This window comes from Lissotriton vulgaris, chromosome 2_2 (assembly GCF_964263255.1).
Source record: "Lissotriton vulgaris chromosome 2_2, aLisVul1.2, whole genome shotgun sequence".
In the NCBI taxonomy this organism is placed as follows: domain Eukaryota; kingdom Metazoa; phylum Chordata; class Amphibia; order Caudata; family Salamandridae; genus Lissotriton; species Lissotriton vulgaris.
In genome coordinates this window covers 49,856,865-49,876,845 of record NC_141688.1, presented here as the reverse complement: position 1 = coordinate 49,876,845, position 19,981 = coordinate 49,856,865, and positions in this window count along the sequence as shown.

Here is a 19,981-nt window from a genome sequence, read left to right as displayed (position 1 = left end):
TATTCCTATGCGACCTGGAAAACAACAATGAACTATTGCATGGGTATGGAATGCACAGTATATTTATCCCGGGAATGCCCAAAAAAGTAGCACAAAATATAGAAAGACTGGACAGAATATCGTGGGATACATATCGAACCATGATTGGCAAGTTTGTGGTCCCTGGACAGTGAAGTTCGTACCTTTGAGGCAACATAATGTTGGGGGTTGGTGGGAGGGAACGAAGTCTGAGTCAAAGTGCTCCTGTGTGACATATTTGGGAAACAAAACTTTGAAATGATGAGAATCAATTGTGTATTGACCAGTTTTTGTATTTTCGGTGCTAAGTTTAGTTTGTACTTTAAATAAAACGTTTTATAAAAAGCAAACCATATAATCAAAGTCCTGGACCTGAAGTTCCTGCGATTGGAACTAAAATAAATGAAAGACCCACTATCCAGGATATCAAAACTGAAGTAGGACTAGCCTGTTCTGTTTCATTACTTGCTAGATAAAGTTTGTATGGCCGGGATGCCCGCCACCCGCTGCCAACACCAATTCCCCATGGGAGGAGACAGACACAAGTTTGAGCTTTTGGAAGGATGGGGGGAGTTAGCCCCCCGGCCGTATTTATTAAAATATGAAACAAAATTTAAAACTTAAAATTAAAACGTTTCATAAATTATGTACAATTTTACTTTCATTACATTTTGATGAAGACATGTTCTTTGGCTAACCTTAACAGATCTCTAATACAAAGGTTTCCTAGCCGAGTCTAGCATCCTGAAAATTCATAACATTCTAAAATAAAATTGTACATCCTAGCATTAAGGGCCAACGGCAAGGTCTTAACCGGTGTCAGATCCCTACTACCAAACTCCCGCCCTCACGGTGTGAGTGGCACATGAGCAGAGGACTTTACCCTCGTTGCCAACTGTAACTTCCCTTGTCGTGGGGGCCCCCTTTCACTCGACGCCATCTTAAAGGTCGTCCGAGTTCCCGTGTGAGGTAACTGTAAGAAGGACAGCGTGGACTCCCCCCCTTCCCCACACTCTCTTCCGCCGGAGCGGATATCCGGCCCCCGGGAAATTCGTAGGAGGGGCATATAGCCGTCTCCCCCCTGGAGGGGCCTATGGCCGTCTCCCCCTAGGCGACCCATCCGTAGTGGGTGCCGCCTCCCCGTGGGAGGGGCCAATGGCCGCCTCCCCCAGGGCGCTCCCATCCATACTGGGTGGCGCCCCCCCTAGGGACCTTGAAATTACTGCTCACCGATCATGACCTTACCGCCACAGGCCGGATAGTTGACCGACTATCCGGCCCCCCACACCTCCTAAAGGTCATGCCTCCTCAATCCCACTAGCCATGCTATGAAGTCTCCTATGAGTAAATCATTCCCCGCCCTGGACAGATGAACCCCATCATTCAAGTAATAGTGATCACCCCGAATACACCCATGGGGAATGCTTTGCAAATGCGCGGAACGAAACAATTTCCCAATTTTATTGTTGACCCTCTTTACCGAGTGGTTCAATGCCGTTACAGAGAAACCCCCCCGCCAAACTCTCCTGGGGATCATGTGGGACCAGGCAATTGTGCACCCCGGGAGCCTCCTAGCCAACCAGCTGACTGCCGACAATATGTGTTCCACTAACACCCGTCTTCCCAGTCTTACCAAGTCAAGTCAAGTCAAGTCAAAAATACTTTATTCGATTAATTAAAATCATAAAAGTATACTACAAACACAGAAACACATATAACAATGAGGTAGGCATACATTTCATTCATTTTTCACCAAGACAGTACAGTATGTAGTATACATTTAAAAAGATGTTAAAAAGGACGTAAAAAAGAACATTTATGCCGGATGAATCGGGTTCAGGTGTTACTTTTAACTTTGTGGATAGATCAAACCCCTTGATTAAGACAACATTTTTTATTTTTTTTTATATTCTAAAGGTAGTTCATTGCCATATTCAAGACACATTAAAACTATATGGAGCAAATTTAATTATGCAAATCATAAGGAAATATGTTTTATAATATGATACATCTCAATATTTACATGGTTCATTCAGCTGTTGAGGTATTCAGTGATCTAAGTCGTTTAGCTCTCATGGCTGCTACCAAAAAACTTGCAACCCCAAACATTACAATAGGGGTCTCCATGATTTGTAAAAACAGCAATGCGGGTTTCACTTGCATAAATCCCCTGTTTCTCAAAAGCGGTAGTAAATATTTTTCTCTCCCCTCCGCAAAAAAAGGACAAAAAAATACAAAATGGGTCTGGTCTTGGTCAGAGAAAGAATCACATTTACATGGGGCATGATCCCTTGGCTTGTTCCATTTCGGATAATCACCCAGAAGGAGGTGCATCTGATTGAAACGGAATTTTGTGAGAAGCCACCGGTGGTATGGCCTATTCACTACCCTCAAATAAGGCTGGATGGTCATGGTTGAAACAACAGTGTAGTGAGCCCTAACAGTTGTTTTCTCTATTTCTTGGGCTTCACGAAGCATGTTCCTAGACTCTATAAAATGTGTTTTAATCCATGTGACATCCTCTTTACATAGCCTCTCGGGATTACTATACAAATCAGCACGGCCCAGATGAGTAGCAACAGACTTAATATAGCTTAGCCATTTTATATTTTTAGCTCTGTCTCTCCCCATGCAGTCAGTAATAATTTGACGGTTTAGCATCAGGTTCGGGTTCAGCCACATTTTCACCCAGAGAAGTAGTGGGGCCAGGTTAAGGGCATCCTCAATGTATCCTTGTCCTAATTCTGTCAAGACAGAGAAAATGGGTGTAGACTGTGGTAAGCCTAATAGTGAGCGCATGGACCTATTCTCTTCCTTCTGTATCAGTGCCAAGTCCCTGAAACCCCAAATCCCAGCCCCATATCTAGCCAGAGCCAGGGTTTTGGCTCTATACAGTTTGAGGATGGCTTCAGTTGGTTTACCCCCCAGTCTCTTAGCAAAACTCAGTATCGCTGCAAATGACCGCCGTATAGCCATTGCTTTATTTGCAACCTGCGGGGTCCAGGTGCCCATGTCATCGAAGATGACTCCAAGGTATGTAAATGTTTTGACTTTGGATAAAATCACTCCATTGCATCGTAGGGTTTTTGTGGTGTTTTTACCTTTCCCAATGGACATAACGTGCGATTTTTCCATATTTACAACCAAGTCTAGATTTTCCATAAAAGCCCCAAACGAGTCAAGAAGCAACTGTAAACCATTGGGGGTTCTGGCAATGAGGACCGTGTCATCGGCATACATCAGTACCGGCAACGGTGACCCTCCCATATTGGGTATATCTGGGGTAGATGTTTTTAGAACAGAATACAGGGAATACAAGGAAAATAACATGGGGGCCAAAATGCACCCCTGTCTAACCCCTCTTACTGATCTAAACCCAGTGGTACACTTGCCTTCTGTAGTCATCCGTACTGATGCAGTCAGGTCGCTGTGCAAGAAAGCTAAAAAGTTAATCAAAGCAGGGTCCAGACCCAGCTCCGAGAGAATCGTCCACAGCTTCGACCTATTTACTAGGTCGAACGCTGTGGACAGGTCCATAAAAGCTAGGTGGATAGACCCGCTGGAAGCGACAGTGTATTTACAAACAGTCATGTATAAATTAAGACACTGCTCCTCAGTCCCCCTCCCTGTTCTGAATCCATATTGAGTGTTGCATAAAATTGAATTTTCCTTTTCCCACAAATTAATTTTGTTTAAAATGACTTTACCAAGAATCTTAAATGAGGAATCAAGTAGCGATATTGGTCTATAACACCTGGGATCACCCCTTTGCCCCTTCTTAAAAATTGGAATGATAACCGAATGTGACCAAGTGGTCGGAATGTCAGACAAATTCATACATGCTAAATTAAAAACATTCGCAAGTACTATAGACCATATGTAGGGATGTGCTTTATACATATCAGCGGGGACCCCAGCCGGGCCTGGGGCTTTCCCGCCGGCAGTATTTTCAATTGCGTTTAATACTTCTTTTACCGTTACCCTTAGTGGAGTGTCTGTAGGTAAGGGATCTATAGGAGTAAAAGGGGTAGTAATGGTCTTACTTCCGTAGATGTTTTCGAAGTGATCTAGCCATTGCTTCTCAGTGATATTAACTTCTAATGGCTCATTCTCTTTGCCACTAAACAAAGGAGAGTTCACTATAGACCAGAATTTTGCACTATCCCTTAAAGTAAGATTGTCATACAGTGCTTCCCAGGCTTTGTGTTTTATTTCTCTTTTACGGGCCTCGGTCATACTCCTATATTCTTTCCTTAGTTGGGACACTTCAATTATGTTACGTGGCTTACGTTTTAGGGCTTCTAAGAGTTTTTTATGTGCCTTTGAACAATCGGCATTAAACCATCCCTGTGCCCTTCGTGGCTTATCAGCCGGTTTGCTTGTAAGGGCCTCAGCAACATTTTTACATATGGTTTCAAAGGCTTTTGTGACATTTCCTCCTGTGGTCAAAGGGTCCCTGCATATATTTAGTTCCACACTTACTTTATCACACAGAGTAATAAAAAATTCCTCAACGTTAATCCTAGACCATTTAACTCGTCTACCTTGGTCGTGGGCCCGGATGACAGTGGGGTAGGTTAACTGTTGGTCATGATTTATTATGGTTGGATTTATATTAGTCAGTTCCATAACGACCGGGTTATGATCACTAAATGCCGTTATAATGGCATTGTATGAGATGACGTTTGTGAGAACACTAGGTGACCCAAAAATATAATCAATGATAGTATTACTCCCTCTTGCACTATAAGTTACCACTCTGTCTTTCGGGTTCACAAAGGCGGGTTCAGACATATCCATATCAATCAACAGTTCTTCTAAGGCGCCCCCTTTTGCAGAGTGTTCAAAGTGCAGATGGGTCAAATAGTCATCATCATAGGAACTGTCGTCATAACAGTTGAGTTGACAAAGGTGTGTGTTAAAATCACCAAAAACAATATAATAAACCAAAGTAGATTGACTCTTCTTATAATTATTTAAAAAATCAGCCAACATTAGGATATTTTCGCTTCCTTGTAGCCCTTCTGTTGAATTATAAAAATTTACATATAAGAGTTTTTCCCCCCTACTCATCGAGACCTCCAGAATAAGACAGTTAGGGGAATTGATATTTATAATTTTCATCGCCCCCATGTGGCTTACTGAGATTAAAAGTGCTAGGCCTCCCTTACTTCTGCCCCTATTGGACTTTTGAGCAGCTTTAAAGTAGGATACATATCCTTCTACCCAGAAGTTACTTTCAGTGTCCCAAGTCTCTTGTAGTGCAATCACATCCTGTTGCTTAATGATTTCAAGCCATTCTTTATCATCTCTTTTGGCTTGAAGGCCGGAAATGTTCCATGTCATTAGCTTGACTGATCTGTTAGCCCCTTTAGGTCCGGGAGGTTCCTGCAGCCCCGTCTTGGTGCCCAGTCAGGTGTTAGCATCAAGGTTTGTAAGGGCATCAAAACGGTTTCTAAGCTCCAGGCCAGGGGTCTGAGCTACTTGGTGATTGCAATCTAGGGTCAGTAGGGAGCTAAGTGGTTGAGTGGCCCAGTTGGCTAGTTGCACTTTGTGTCTTGAGGTGTTATTCCTATATGCTATATCCCGGTTGGCTTGTTGTGTTGGGCGGGGATAGAAGAAGCCCAGTGGGACCGCACGTATTTGCCCTTGGATAATGTCAGTTACGTCCCAAAAAAGTCTTGTGCAGACGTGTGGATTCCTGAAATTGATTATGACGCAATCGTCAGAGAAGCGTTTGGCCGTCGGGCCCAGCCAAGTAACTCTTCTCGCCAAGCTTATATGTGCAGAAACATCACTAGGACCTGTACAGTTTTTGTCGCACCAGCTCTTGACATTTTCCATGAGAGTTAGTTGTGTTTCAGGTACTCCCGGGTTGGGTCTTGGGACATTAACCAGAACTGCCACGAAAGGAGTAGCCTCAGGGGGTAAATTTACCATAGGCTTGGGATACAAACCATTCCCCGTTCTCTTATGAGGTGTTTTGACAGCAGCCTCGTCCTTTGCCTCGCTATTATTTGTGTTGGGATCCAAGTTGTTCTGTCTGGTAGGGTGCGGGATATTTCCGACAGATTTAGGATTGTTTGCAGGGATCACTGTTGGGATCAGTGGCAAAGGTGCTGCATTGGGCATTGTAATTCCATTGTTGGTCACCTCCATAGGTTGGCTTGATTGCCCTGTGGCATGTGGTGGATCTAAAGCTAGATGCTCTGTCACTTTTTGGAGCAACAGGGAGTTCATCCTCTCACAACGGGACATAATACCTGCTACACAGTCTTTAAGGGTTTCGACTATGTCACTCGAGATCTTAATGAGTGTAGATTCAATGGTGTCTGTTAATACCCTTTCAATCATGTCTTTAATTGATCCTTCGAGCTTAGCTGAAGATTGTCGTGACTTAATGTTGCCTCTGTATTGAAAGGGAAGAGGTTTATGTGATCTTATTCTTTTCCTACTTTTACATGTTTTAGCATCCCCCATCGGGGTTTGGGCACGCACAGGGGAGTCAGGTGCCACTGTAGGGTGCTCATGATGCACTGGGTGTTGATCGTTGGGTAAATTATCACTGGCACAAGTAACGACAATATTGGGTTCTAGGGGTACCCTTGGCTCGTTGTGCTCAATCGTAACTCCCTCTAAGCCGAGTTCACGTTCTTTCTGGGCGATTTCTTTATTGAGCTTCCCCACGGCAGATGTTAGGTAAGTCAAAATGCTTTCGGGAGCACTAGTTTTGCGTGCAATTTTTACTTTGCTAGTTCCCCCTGTAAGCGATGTCTGGAGTTTTCTCTTACCAAGTCATTGCCCCCCAAGTGCACTATGATTACAGATGGCGGTGACCTTTGCCGCCCTAAGAGACTCTCCACAAACGATTGAAATTGGTCAAAACAGAGGCCTCCCTTCCCATGGAAGGTTACTCTGAACCCGTATTCCCCAGATGCGTGAGTCGCGTCACCTGCCATGAATACGTCCCCGGCGCGCCTCACGTATGAGTGGCCCACGACCCATACCACTTGCTCTTCAGTCGGTGATCCTCGACCGCTGGTCCTCTGGTGATGGGTTGATCCCAAATTCCGCCCCGCGTCACAGGCTTGCGAAACTGTAATTCAAACAAAAGACAACAAGCGTGAGTGCATTTCATCAGTCTTTTACAACATGTGTAGTCGCACATACCTCTTGAAACAGTTCGAGGACCAACGGCCTAACTGTTTTACTTCTTCCGCACCCAGACCCCGAGCCGTAGCCTCAGTAGCGGCCCCTATTCTGAATGAGTGGGTCCCAAAATCGCACGGGTTCAAGCCCGCCGCAGCAATCGTAAGTGCCAGCACCCTCTGAAACTGAAATTTCGTCAACGGGGTGCCATCCTTGTGTCTAAGCAGGCTCCCTCCCCATGTCGCCGGTCTCTGTGCCAGGTAGTCCTCTAAATACCTTATCGGACAACTGGGGCTCCCTCGAACGCACTGCACAACAACACTACTCCCTAAAGCTTCCTTGTCTGTCTTGGACCTGGCTATCGAGATTAGCATAGAATCACCCTGTATTTGAACGTGATCCCTGCATAGGCCTCCCTCCATATCCTTCTTGTTCCTCGCCACGAGTTCACTTACCCGCATGGCCCCATGGAATGCCAATGCGAAAGCCGCTCGGAACAAAACTACCTCGGAAGGGGAGGAGCATGTCTCATCCAGTTTTGCTAGTAGCAGAGACAATCTCTCTAAACCAATCGGGTGCCTTGTATCTTGTCTGCGACCCTCCAGGCGTTGCCAACCCCGGATCGCCTTCCTGACTAAAAAGGAACCCGTCGGGTCCCGTATGCCGTGGAGCTGTGCCATGAATGATATGGCCGCCCTATGTCTGTTGGCATTTGCGGCTGATCGGCCTTCTCTATGAAGCGCCACTAATAACCCCAGGAAGGATTCCTCCTGCCCCCAGCTATGTCTCCCTGCCGGCCCTAAAAAGGCGCAGTATGAACGAAACGCTCCCTCATAGGCTTTCCTCGTCCTGGGCGCTAAGCTGGCTGCCACGAGGTCCTGTAATCCGGGGCACCGATCAGCCATAGTGCTTCAGGGAACGGTGCCGCCACTAGATCCGCTGTAGGTAGATAGCCCCTGAAAGCCTGCATGTGTGAACGAGAGAGTGCATCAGCTGCATTATTCAGTACACCCGGCACATGTTTTGCCCTGAACTGTACATTCAATCTCATGCAACGTAATACAATTTCTTTCAACAGTCTCAAGATCCACTTGCAGCGTGCTGCCTGCTGATTAATGCACTCGACCACTGTCATATTGTCAGACCAAAACACTACTGAGCGGTCCCTAAAATCTTCTGGCCATGCCAACAGAGCCACCCAAATGGGAAATAGCTCCAACAACCCAATTGTTACCTGTTAGGCCACTGGAGTGCCACCACGTCGGCCATAATTGCGCCGACCATCGGTTACCAAAGATTGCGCCAAATCCCACGCTCCCAGCTGAGTGGGTCCATAAACCCAGCTCATCCGACGATGCTGGGGGTTTGTTCCACGCCACCCGACCATTGAAGTCCGCCAGGAATGCTAACCAAATGCGCATATCCTGGCGAACCTCTGCTGACAGTCTCGTGCTGTGGTTTCCCTCCTTGGGGCCGGCCATAGCCTGTGCAATGGAACGTGAGAAGGGGCGAGCCATCGGTATTACTCTCAAGGCAAAGTTAAGCTGGCCCACTGTTTGTTGTAACTGGTACAGAGTCACCTTTTCTTTGCCCAGGCATTGTATTAATGAAGCCCTGAACTTGGCCACTTTCTCCATTGGCAGACGGAAGCATCCCTCCACAGAATCGAGCTCAATTCCCAGAAACTCCAGTAAAGTAGATGGCCCCACTGTCTTACCTGGTGCCAATGGGACCCCAAACTCCAGCATGAGAATGCAGAAGTCCTGCAGTGCCTGTGCACATTTCGTAGTGCCTGCCGGCCCTAAGAACAGGAAGTCGTCTAAATAGTGCATCACCTGTCTATGCCCAGTGGCCTCGGTGAACGCCCATTCTAAAAAACAGTTGAGCATTTCAAAATAAGCACAAGAAATTGAGCAGCCCATGGGCATGCATTTATCCATGTAATACTTCCCTTGGAACGTAAATCCTAGCAAGCGCTGGTCCCGCGGGTGTACCGGGAGCAACTTGAATGCTGATTCGATGTCTGATTTCGCCATCAGAGCACCGGGGCCCAGGTGATTCAGTAGGTCAACGACATCGTCGAACGATGCGTATCGAACTGAACAGACTTGAGGGTCAATGGCTTCATTTACCAAGGCCCCCCTCGGGCCGACAGATTGTGAATGAGTCTATACTCCCCCGGGTCTTTCTTCGGAACCACTCCTAGAGGTGAACACACGAAATCCGCCACTGGCGGGCATGGAAAAGGTCCTGCTACCCGTCCCAAGCTGACCTCTTTGGTTATTTTCTTGGCTACCACTGCCGGGTTGTGTTGGACAGATAGCTGATTCTTACAAAAGGGGCTCCCCGAAAATTTCCTTGTGCTGTTAGCATGGAGGAGGCATTTTCCACTGTGATAAAGATCATTGTGCTGTTAGCATGGAGGATCATAATCCATTGTGTTGATGTCATTCTGCTGTTAGCATGACGTTTGCAAACTCCACTGTTTTGAAGGCCCTTATGGTGTTAGCGTGGAGGATGAATACTACACTGTGTTGATGTCCTTGTGCTGTTAGTGTGGCGGATTTATGCTCCACTGTGTTGAGGGCCCTTATGTTGTTAGTGTGGAGGATGCATACTCCACTGTGTTGATGTTCCAGTTGTTGTTGGCATGGAGGGTGTATACTCCACTGGGGTGAAGGCTTGAGTGTTCTGTCCATAGAAGCTGTGAATATACCACTGATTTGAATTTTTTGTGTGCCCTTTGCATGAGGGTGTGTTTTCCACTCTCTTGAAGACATGGTCTGAGTGCAGGGTGTATACTCTTCTGAGTTGTAGGCCCCTTAATTTTTAATGTGAAAGGTTTGTACTCCACTAGATTGAATGCCCATGTACTGTTTGCATGAATGAATTAATGAATTAGGTCATTTATAGAGCGCAGCTATCACTCCGAGGAGCATCTTGGCGGGTGGAGTGGAGTATCGAGGAGAGTGCTCTCAGGCAACGCAGCTATCAGATAAGAGATAGAACCAGGCTATCTGGGGCTGTGAAAATCCAGGTTTTCAGTATTTTCTTAAACATGGGTTCTGACTGCATGTGTCTCACTTGGGTGGGCAGGTAGTTCCAGGCTTTAATTCCAAGAACAGCCATTGATTTTACTCCTCTGGACGTCAGGTGGAATTGGGGAGGTACAAGCAGGTTTTCATTGGGGGATCTCAGGGGACATTGAGTAACATAAGGTTTAATTCTCGTCCTGAGGTATTTGGGTCCAGATTACATGACCGTTCTGAACGTAAATACTAGGATCTTAAAGAGTATCCTTTTGTGGATTTTGCAGCCAGTGGAGGGTATGGAGTGCCTCCGAGGCTGAGGGCCCCCTTGGCAGTTTCAGTACTATCCGGGCTGATGCGTTTTGGACAGTCTGAAGCTTTTTCAGAATTATTTTCTTTACTCCTGCATAAAGACTGTTACAGTAGTCTAGGTGCAATAGTACTAAGGCCACTGCCACTGTCTTACGAGCAGTGGCCGGAAAAGGATCAAACATTTTTTTATCCAATGAATGCAGGTGACTGCCACCGAGAGCGCTTGCTGTTGGAAGGCACAAAGCGCCAAGAAACCCTGGGGTGAACGTGCGCTCTACAAATTCATACTAACGAAGGACAAAGAAGTGTTAAATCTGACCCCCAGGTTTCTAACCGTATCCCCCAGGTTTCTAACTGTATCCACTGTATTTTTGGGGGGTGGAGGGGGCGGGGCGATGTGTCAGTCGGCCACCACAATTTGTGAGTGAATAATTCATATTTTCCCAGCAGCATGATCTCTGTTTTTTGGCTGTTACACTTGAGGTGATTGGATTTCATCCATTCAAAGACAGCAAAGAGGCATTGTTGAAAGTTTTCTTCTGCCGCTGTGGATTCTTTATCTAGAGTTAGGATAAGCTGTGCGTCATCAGCATAGAATACAGACTCAATGTCAAAGGATGACACTAGGTCTAGTAAGGGCACCATGTATGTTTTGAAAAGTGTTGGGCTGAGGGCTGAGCCCTGGGGAACACCGGAGAGCAACTGTTTCTCTGTTGATAGGTAATTGCCAAGTGTTACTATTTGTCTCCTATTCTCCAAGAATGATGCTAGCCAGGCTAAAGCTTAGTGCGAGATACCGTTTTTTTAACTGTTCTCCCAGTATAGCATGGGAATCAGTGTCGAATAAGGCACATTACACCATCAGTGTCGAACGTGGCCAAAAGATCCAACAGAATCAGAACTGCCACCTTTCCTTGATCTTGGGCAAATTTCATTGTTTCTGTGTATGTAGCAGTGCTGACTCTGTTGAATGCCCGACCCTAAACCCTGATTGCCTGGGGTTTAACATATTGGTTTGTAGGAGAAAATCATTTAGTTACGTATTTACTAACTTCTCAGTTATTTTGCGTCAATATGGAATGAGAAAAATAGGTCTGAGATTGGAAAAGGTTGTTGGGTCCGGCAGCTGTGTCTTTTGAAGGGGTTTAACTGAAGCAATTTTCCAATTATCCGGTACTATTGCTTGCCTAAATGAGGAGTTTATGATTTGATTGATAATTGGATTTATAGTGTCGATAAGTGTATGTAGGATTTTTGGGGGGCAGGGGTCTCCTGGAGAGCCTGATTTACATGTAATGATGGGCTGTCTGGACTGTTCCAGGGTAAATTCCTTGAAGCAGTCGAGCAGCTGTCTGTTTTCTAGAACCAGGTAAGATCTTTCTATTGGTAATATGTCTGTTAGCTTAAAATTATTTTTTAGGTCTTTGACCTTTTCATCATAGTAGTCCACGATCTGGTCACATATGTTTTTTGATGGACAAATTTCATGATCAAGCATCTTGGGGTGGGTAAAGGATTCTACACTTTTAAAAATCATATTTTTGATCCGTCTCTGCCTGCTTAATAAGATTGGTGCAATGTGCCTTATTTTCTAGTTTGATATTTTGATGATCATTTTTGAGTGCTGATCTAATAATGATAAGATCTTCGGTTTTATAGTTTATCCTCCATTTCGGATTGAGTTTTCAGCATTTGCCTTGCAGATTTTTGGAGCTGTGAAGTGCACCAGGGAGCAGAATTTTTACCAACGGAAGCTCTACTGGGTGCGGCAACCGGCGCTATTTTATTGGCGAGTGAGGCCATCCAGTCATTAAAGATGTCCGTGTCAAGCGAGGGGTCCCCTGTTAGATTGGGTTTGTCTAGTTCTGCCACTGTATGCAGGTTTGGGTTTGTTAACATGTTATTCCATTTTCTTCTGGTAGTTTTGCAAGTTAGGTCAGAGTTTTTCGCTGTATGTGTAATTGTAAAACCAATCCCAAAAGGGATAAACTTGCAGTCAGACCAGGTTAGAGTAACCGGAAGGTCAACTGTAAGGTTGGTGGCATCAGTGCAGATTCCATCCAGGATATGCCCTGCATTGTGTGTTGGAGCCGTTATCAGCTTCTTAAGTCCTAAAGTTTCTATTGTTTCTCTAAAGTTTTTGTAGGAAGCAGTCTTCTAATTCCAAATGTAGGTTGAAGTCACCTAATATGGTGAAGTTGGAGTACCTGACTATCAAGGCACAGAAGCTTTCTCTCAGGGTATCGAGAAACTTAAGGCAGTCCCAGGTGGCCGGTAGATCAAGGCTCCTGCGAATGACATTGAGCTGTCTAGTTGGAAGCGAAGCCAAAGCATAGACTTTTTGCCCCTTTTAATCTCTGTGATGTCAAACGTGGAACATTTTAGTGTGTTCATATGAATTATTTCTAGGCCCCCTCCCCCTCTTTGTACAGGTCTGTCTCTTCTGGATGTGGTATATCCTGGGGATTGTACAATGTCAGGGTTGGACAAGTCCTTTAGCCATGTCTCTGTGATGAAGAGGCTGTCTAAATTAAGATTAAGGATTAGAGCATATATATGCAGGGCTTATTGCCTAATGATCTAACGTTAACTAGGCCATAGTGTAGTAGTCTGAGGTCCATTGTTGGATCTGCTTTAGGTGCTTGATCAGGGACAGTGTGGTATTCATGTCGGAGTTCATAGTGGCATTTTAAGCAGGTAGCTGAGCCTAGAATTTTATCTAATTGCAAGCGGCTACGGCATTTGCTTACTTCTGTGTTGACCGACAGTATTTCTTCTCTAGAATACTGATACTTAGGGTTAAAACCAGCTGCATTTCTGGCCCTGGACGCTTTCGGGATGCGGACTGGTGCGGACAGGCTTCCCTTGGGGGCGCCTTTGGCGCACCATCAAGCGTACATCCGCTGCGCATGTCCGCTGTGCGTCCGGCTCAGCATGTGTGTTTTATTGCTGGCCGGATTTAATTAACAAGCTTAACCCCACCCCCGGAAACACCTACGGTAGGGAGAGTGTTTGGAGACCCTCTGCAACAAACGGCAAAGCCGCTCGGACCGAGGGCCGCAGGCAAAGCAGAGAAACCACCCCTAGAGCGATACATAGGCAGTGAGTTTTTTAAATCAAGCTAATAACAGTGCATGCCTTCATAAATATTTCTCGATTCAGAAAAGGGGGTGGTGATGAACAGGGTGTCTGAATTAAGCAGACCACTCTTACCCAGTCCAAAGATCAGGGCTTGATCCATCACCATTATTTATCTCACTGCCCCATCCCAGCTCAGAACCTGGCTATATGCAAATCAGTCTGTCCCTGGCCCAGTGCATCATGGGAACAGGGCAGACTAAACTACCAAGCCAATTCTTCACCAGAAAGGAGACAAGCTACCGGGGACCGGTTTCTGGCATTTCAGCCGTCTTCGGCCCGGCTTGCTTGAATCCTGATGGAGCAGTGAGAAAGGGACTCATGTCTGAGTATACCCTGCCACACCTATAGTGACCAAAAACGATTCAGAAAAGGGGGTGGTGATGAACAGAGTGTCTGAATTAAGCTAACCACTCTTACCCAGTCCAAAGATCAGGGCTTGATCCATCACCGTTATTTATCTCACTGCCCCATCCCAGCTCAGAACCTGGCTATATGCAAATCAGTCTGTCCCTGGCCCAGTGCATCATGGGAACATGGCAGACTAAACTACCAAGCCAATTCTTCACCAGAAAGGAGACAAGCTACCGGGGACCGGTTTCTGGCATTTCAGCCGTCTTCGGCCCGGCTTGCTTGAATTCTGATGGAGCAGTGAGAAAGGGACTCATGTCTGAGTATACCCTGCCACACCTATAGTGGCCAAAAACGATTCAGAAAAGGGGGTGGTGATGAACAGAGTGTCTGAATTAAGCAGACCACTCTTACCCAGTCCAAACATCAGGGCTTGATCCATCACCGTTATTTATCTCACTGCCCCATCCCAGCTCAGAACCTGGCTATATGCAAATCAGTCTGTCCCTGGCCCAGTGCATCTTGGGAACAGGGCAGACTAAACTACCAAGCCAATTCTTCACCAGAAAGGAGACAAGCTACCGGGGACCGGTTTCTGGCATTTCAGCCGTCTTCGGCCCGGCTTGCTTGAATCCTGATGGAGCAGTGAGAAAGGGACTCATGTCTGAGTATACCCTGCCACACCTATAGTGGCCAAAAACAATTCAGAAAAGGGGGTGGTGATGAACCCTTGCTCACTGCACCATCAGGATTCAAGGAAGCCGGGCCGAAGATGGCTGTAATGCCAGAAACCGGTCCCCGGAAGCTTGTTTCCTTTCCAGTTAAAGAATTGGCTTGGTAGTTTGGTCTGCCCTGTTCCCATGATGCACTGGGCCAGGGACAGACTAATTTGCATGTAGCCAGGTTCTGAGCTGGGATGGTGCAGTGAGCTAAAAAACGGTGATGGATCAAGCCCTAATCTGTTGACTGGGTACGAGTGTTCTGTTTAATTCAGATACTCTGTCCATCACCACCCCCTTTTCTGAATCGTTTTGTCCACCATAAGCGTGGAAGGGTATACTCAGATGTGAGTCCCTTGCTCACTGCACCATCAGAATTCAAGCAAGCCGGGCCGAAGACGGCTGTAATCCCAGAAACCGGTCCCCGGAAGCTTGTTTCCTTTCCAGTTAAAGAATTGGCTTGGTTGTTTGGTCTGCCCTGTTCCCATGATGCACTGGGCAAGGGACAGACTAATTTGCATGTAGCCAGGTTCTGAGCTGGGATGGTGCAGTGAGCTAAAAAACGGTGATGGATCAAGCCGTGATCTGTAGACTGGGTACGAGTGTTCTGTTTAATTCAGATACTCTGTCCATCACCACCCCCTTTTCTGAATCGTTTTGTCCACCATAAGCGTGGAAGGGTATACTCAGATGTGAGTCCCTTGCTCACTGCACCATCAGGATTCAAGCAAGCCGGGCCGAAGACGGCTGTAATGCCAGAAACCGGTCCCCGGAAGCTTGTTTCCTTTCCAGTTAACGAATTGGCTTGGTAGTTTGGTCTGCCCTGTTCCCATGATGCACTGGGCCAGGGACAGACTAATTTGCATGTAGCCAGGTTCTGAGCTGGGATGGTGCAGTGAGCTAAAAAACGGTGATGGATAAAGCCCTGATCTGTTGACTGGGTACGAGTGTTCTGTTTAATTCAGATACTCTGTCCATCACCACCCCCTTTTCCGAATTCATAAATATTTCTAACATATTAAAATGTATGAAGCCCATTTTGAAGAGCAAAGGTTCGCAAGTTAAAAAGATTAGCAAGTAAAAACGATAAAAGAAAACAAGATAGTGAGCATTATGAGGCAATATCCTCCACACTCACCCGCTGCGCGTCCGGCTCAGCATGTGTGCTTTATTGCTGGCCAGATGCGATCGACAACCTTAGCCCCACCCCCCGGAAACACCCTCGGTATGGGAAGTGTTTGAGCCCCTCCGCAACAAACGGCAAAGCCCTGGCGGACCGAGAGCACCAGGTAAAGCAGAGAAACTACCCCAATGCGGCCCCCAGGAGAAGTGAAGGTCGCAGACCAGTCTTCCCTGAGGTTTTTGCCCAATAAACGGAAGGACAAGGTGGGGAGCGGGACTATAGGGGTTAAAGGAAGGTGTGGGACTGGGAGGGCATATAAGGTGTAAGGAGAGGAAGATCCAGCCTCTTCCTGACACCTGAGCACCACCGGGAGGATGTTTTAAGTTTGTTAGGTCAGTCTGTGGAGGAGGCCGATTTGTCGATCGGCTGGTGGTCGTAGGGTTAGCAATTTATCAAGTCTGGCCTAGAGAGAGTGTCTCCTTGGACATGCCCCCGGGGAGTCTTTCAGCACGGCGGCTGGTTTCGCCACGATGTGCGTGCGTAGCCTGAGCAGGCCGGGAGGAGAGGTCACGGCGGGCATGTCCGGCGGGCGCAGTTCCTGGCCTGGATGGGTTTTGTGAGGTAATTTGTCCACATGCGATGAACGGCCGGGTGCTGCTGCGGGGTTTGGTTGGCGAGGAGGAGCCGCCACTGTACACGTCAGATTTGGCAGGTAGGGAGGAGGCACTCTGTTCGGTGAGTGGGCAGGGGGACCCTCGCTGCGCGCGCGCCTGTGTTTTTCATCTATCTAGGGCTTTTCCTGTGACTGCGTTGCATTCTGCTTTCTCCCACGGGGGAGATGGGGGCTGGAGCCAGTGTGCAGGACTACTGGGGCCCCTGTAGCGAGGGTGGGGGGTGTGTGTTTTTCCCTGCATCCTCAGGCCTGGGGGGTGGGGGTGGGGGGGTTTGAGTCGTGGTGCCTAGGGGGAAGGGCGTGATCAGGCTCAGGTTAGGCATCGGGGTGAGTTTTTGGCCGTAGCTGTTCCTTGTCTTCCGGTGGCATTCCATTTATTACTTCAGATAGGGGCACCTTAATTTGTAGTGGGCATTTCTTTTTACCGTGGTTAGGTAGTGGAGGGTGGGACGTATTTTAATGACGATGCTCGGAGTTCTGTCAGGCCCCTATCTTTTTCTGCCACGAGGTGGAGGCATGGGCCCTTCCATTCTGGGGACCCGCACTATTTTAGTTGGTCATGGTGCACTGGAGCCAGCTGGGGGGCCACCCGGTGAGGGACGAACTAAGGCCGGTGGTCGAGCCCGGCAGTAGGAGTGATACCAGCGTGGCGCACGACGGCCTCCAAACGCTGGCCAGAAGCAGTAGGGGGGCCTGCCCTCCATCGGGGGATTTGTGCAGTGACCAATACAGCTTTATTATCCAGACGACGTTACAGATGTACTGTGTGAGAGTTGGCATGGTTGTTGTGGGAGAAGTTGGGAGTCGTCTGGTGTGGTTATGAAGGGCGAAGTGGGCTCTGGGGGTGGTGTGTGATGGGGATGTTGGGTTGAATGGAAGTTGTTGTGAGAAGGGCTGGGGCCGAGTGGTTTGCTACGGGGGGGTACATGGTAACCGGACTGTTTCCTTATTGTTGCAGCGGTCAAGTGCGGCCAAGGGAGGACCTGCGGGCACAGCCACTGTGGGCATGGTGCCTATGAACAAAGGGACGATGTGCTGGATTAACCCTTAGGTACTTGATTACGGCTAAGGCCTGGGGGAGCAAGCTTTTGTGGGGATCCTGGCAGTTCAGCTGCGATGCGCTGCGAGTGTGGGGGGGGTTTGTGGGGATACAAGTGCTGCTGCAGCAGGAGTCATGATGGGAACTCAATGTTGGGTGGCATGAGCCAGAGAGTATACTATGGCAACGGGGATAACAAGGGTGATTGGTCGGCTCACAAGCAGTCATTTGGTGGCGAGGCATTGGCTTTTATATGTTGGTGGGGCTCAGGGGTTGGAAACTTACACTGGCGGCGGGGGGAGTCTTTACGCAAGATATGGACACTGCCCTCAACATGGCGTGCTGGCGTGCTTGGCGGCGTCACGTGGGTGCAAGGTTGGAGCAGAGAAGGTGGAGTCATGGCACTAGATGCTCCTGGATGGAAGCCAGGTTTTTGGTGTACGATGTAGGAGGAGGAATGCTTCACATCCTGGCTCAGCGGATGAGCGGGGAGGGGCTTGTCAGATGGGCTATCCACACCAGGGTGGGGGGCTGGTTGTGACGGGCTGTAACAGACGGTAAGAGGTTTTAGTATCCAGATTTTTTGTTGCATGGCAGTTTCTTGGGGGTCGGGGTGGTCACGTGAACCAAGTGCAGGAGGGAAAGCACAGTCTCTGACAGCAAACACGGGTCTGAGGGTGCTACGCAGGGGTTTTCATGGGGTGAAAGTAATATGGTGACGGGCGACTGAAGCGTCAGCATGGGGCGGGGTGTTTTTGGTGGGAATGTTTTTTGGGAGAGGTGTGTTTTTTGGCGGGGAACGAGGAGATTCTGAAGGTGAGGCATGTGCGAGGGTGCAGATGGCAGCTTGGGGTGGCCATGTTTAGACGAGTGTCCATGATTTGCTAAGGGCGTGTAACGTGGGGGTTTTCTGCGGGAATGGCCTAGGTGGGGCGGGAAAGTGTAACGCTATAGTAGAGGTATAGAGCTGCTGTGTTATATGGTCTATGAGAGTTTTGTTTTTCGTTGAATTGGGTGCTTGGTACTGCACACCCTAGAGGTGTGAGTTTATGGTTCAGAGGTAGCTGCATATAAAGGGGGGACAAAGGGGGGGAGGTTGGATTGCGCTGGGCATTTTGGTGGGGCCAAAATGGGGCACAGGCATTTCGAGCGGAGCAGCAGTTATGCAGTACAGATGTGACAGAGTTGTGCCCCGACATAAGGGCAGTGGGGGCCGGGTGTAGCGGCGTTATTGGTATCGGTTTGTTCGGGCAAGGGTGTGTGTGGCAAAATCACAAGGTATTGAGAGTGGAGGACGTTGGGGGGTAGGAGACATTGTTTTTCGAAAGGGGGGAGGCATTTCTCCTGGTCTTTATTGGCCTTGTGCGTAAGCGGGCTGTTTAGTGGTGGGGCTGTCTTGCAGAGGCGTGTGATTCTTGGGTGCTCGGGGACGGAAACAGCTGTGGTGTCATAGGGTGGGTCCTGGAGCAGGGGCTGCTGACCCGGGGTGACAGGAGTACAGTACGGTGTCTGTGGCAACGTAAGTACTGGGGGCATGGGTTTCCTTTGCAGATGTGTTTAGGTTGACTGCCATAAGAGGGCTGGGGACCACGATGAATTTTTTGTAGGACTAATTTTTTCTTTTTCTACCATAGGATCTGGAAGTAGAGCGGGAGCCAGGGCAGGCGCCCGGATGGGGTGGCATTTTCTCCCGACATTTGGACAACACAGGAGGCGCACTAGTGGGTGTGCAGACATTACTGGTGCAGGGACCATGATCATTGGGCTGTGAATTGATGGGAGAACCAGTGAATAAAAATTTGTGGGGGGATGTTTGTTGCCAGTACGCTTGACATTGGGCCACAGGAAATATGTGGTTGGCCGGATCTGGGACATGCAGGGGAGAAGTGTTGTCGGGATATGTCAGGTCTGGCAATATCCTGGGATGCTTGGCCGGGGATGTGTTTCCAGTGAACGGAGCATGGGGTATCCCGGTAACGCGCATGGATTGTGCTTGGTGGAGGATGGGTTTGGGGGAATATGGATTTGGAGGTCCAGGCCATGGCACACTGGTGATGAAATGGTTTGAGGTGAAATTGCAAGGGGGAGTTCTTTTTTCAATGGGGGCACCTGTCTTGGTACAAGAATGGTCGGGGACTGTTTCTCACTTACATTGGGACACAGGTGCAGGCAGTGGATGGGCACCTCGCATGGACGAACTTTGGCCCAAGAACGTCTGTGTATGGGATGCAGACCCAGGTGGTGAATAGTCGTTTGCTGCGTATAGTGGAATCCATGGTTAATATCCAAAGCACAAAGATATAAGAGACGAATTAAAGATTGACATGCAGGAGTTTGATTCTTAACACGGTCCAAAGTTTGTTCACATTGAACACCTATGATCATCTGAAGATCACAACACGCTATTGAATACTTCTGTCGTCAAGAACT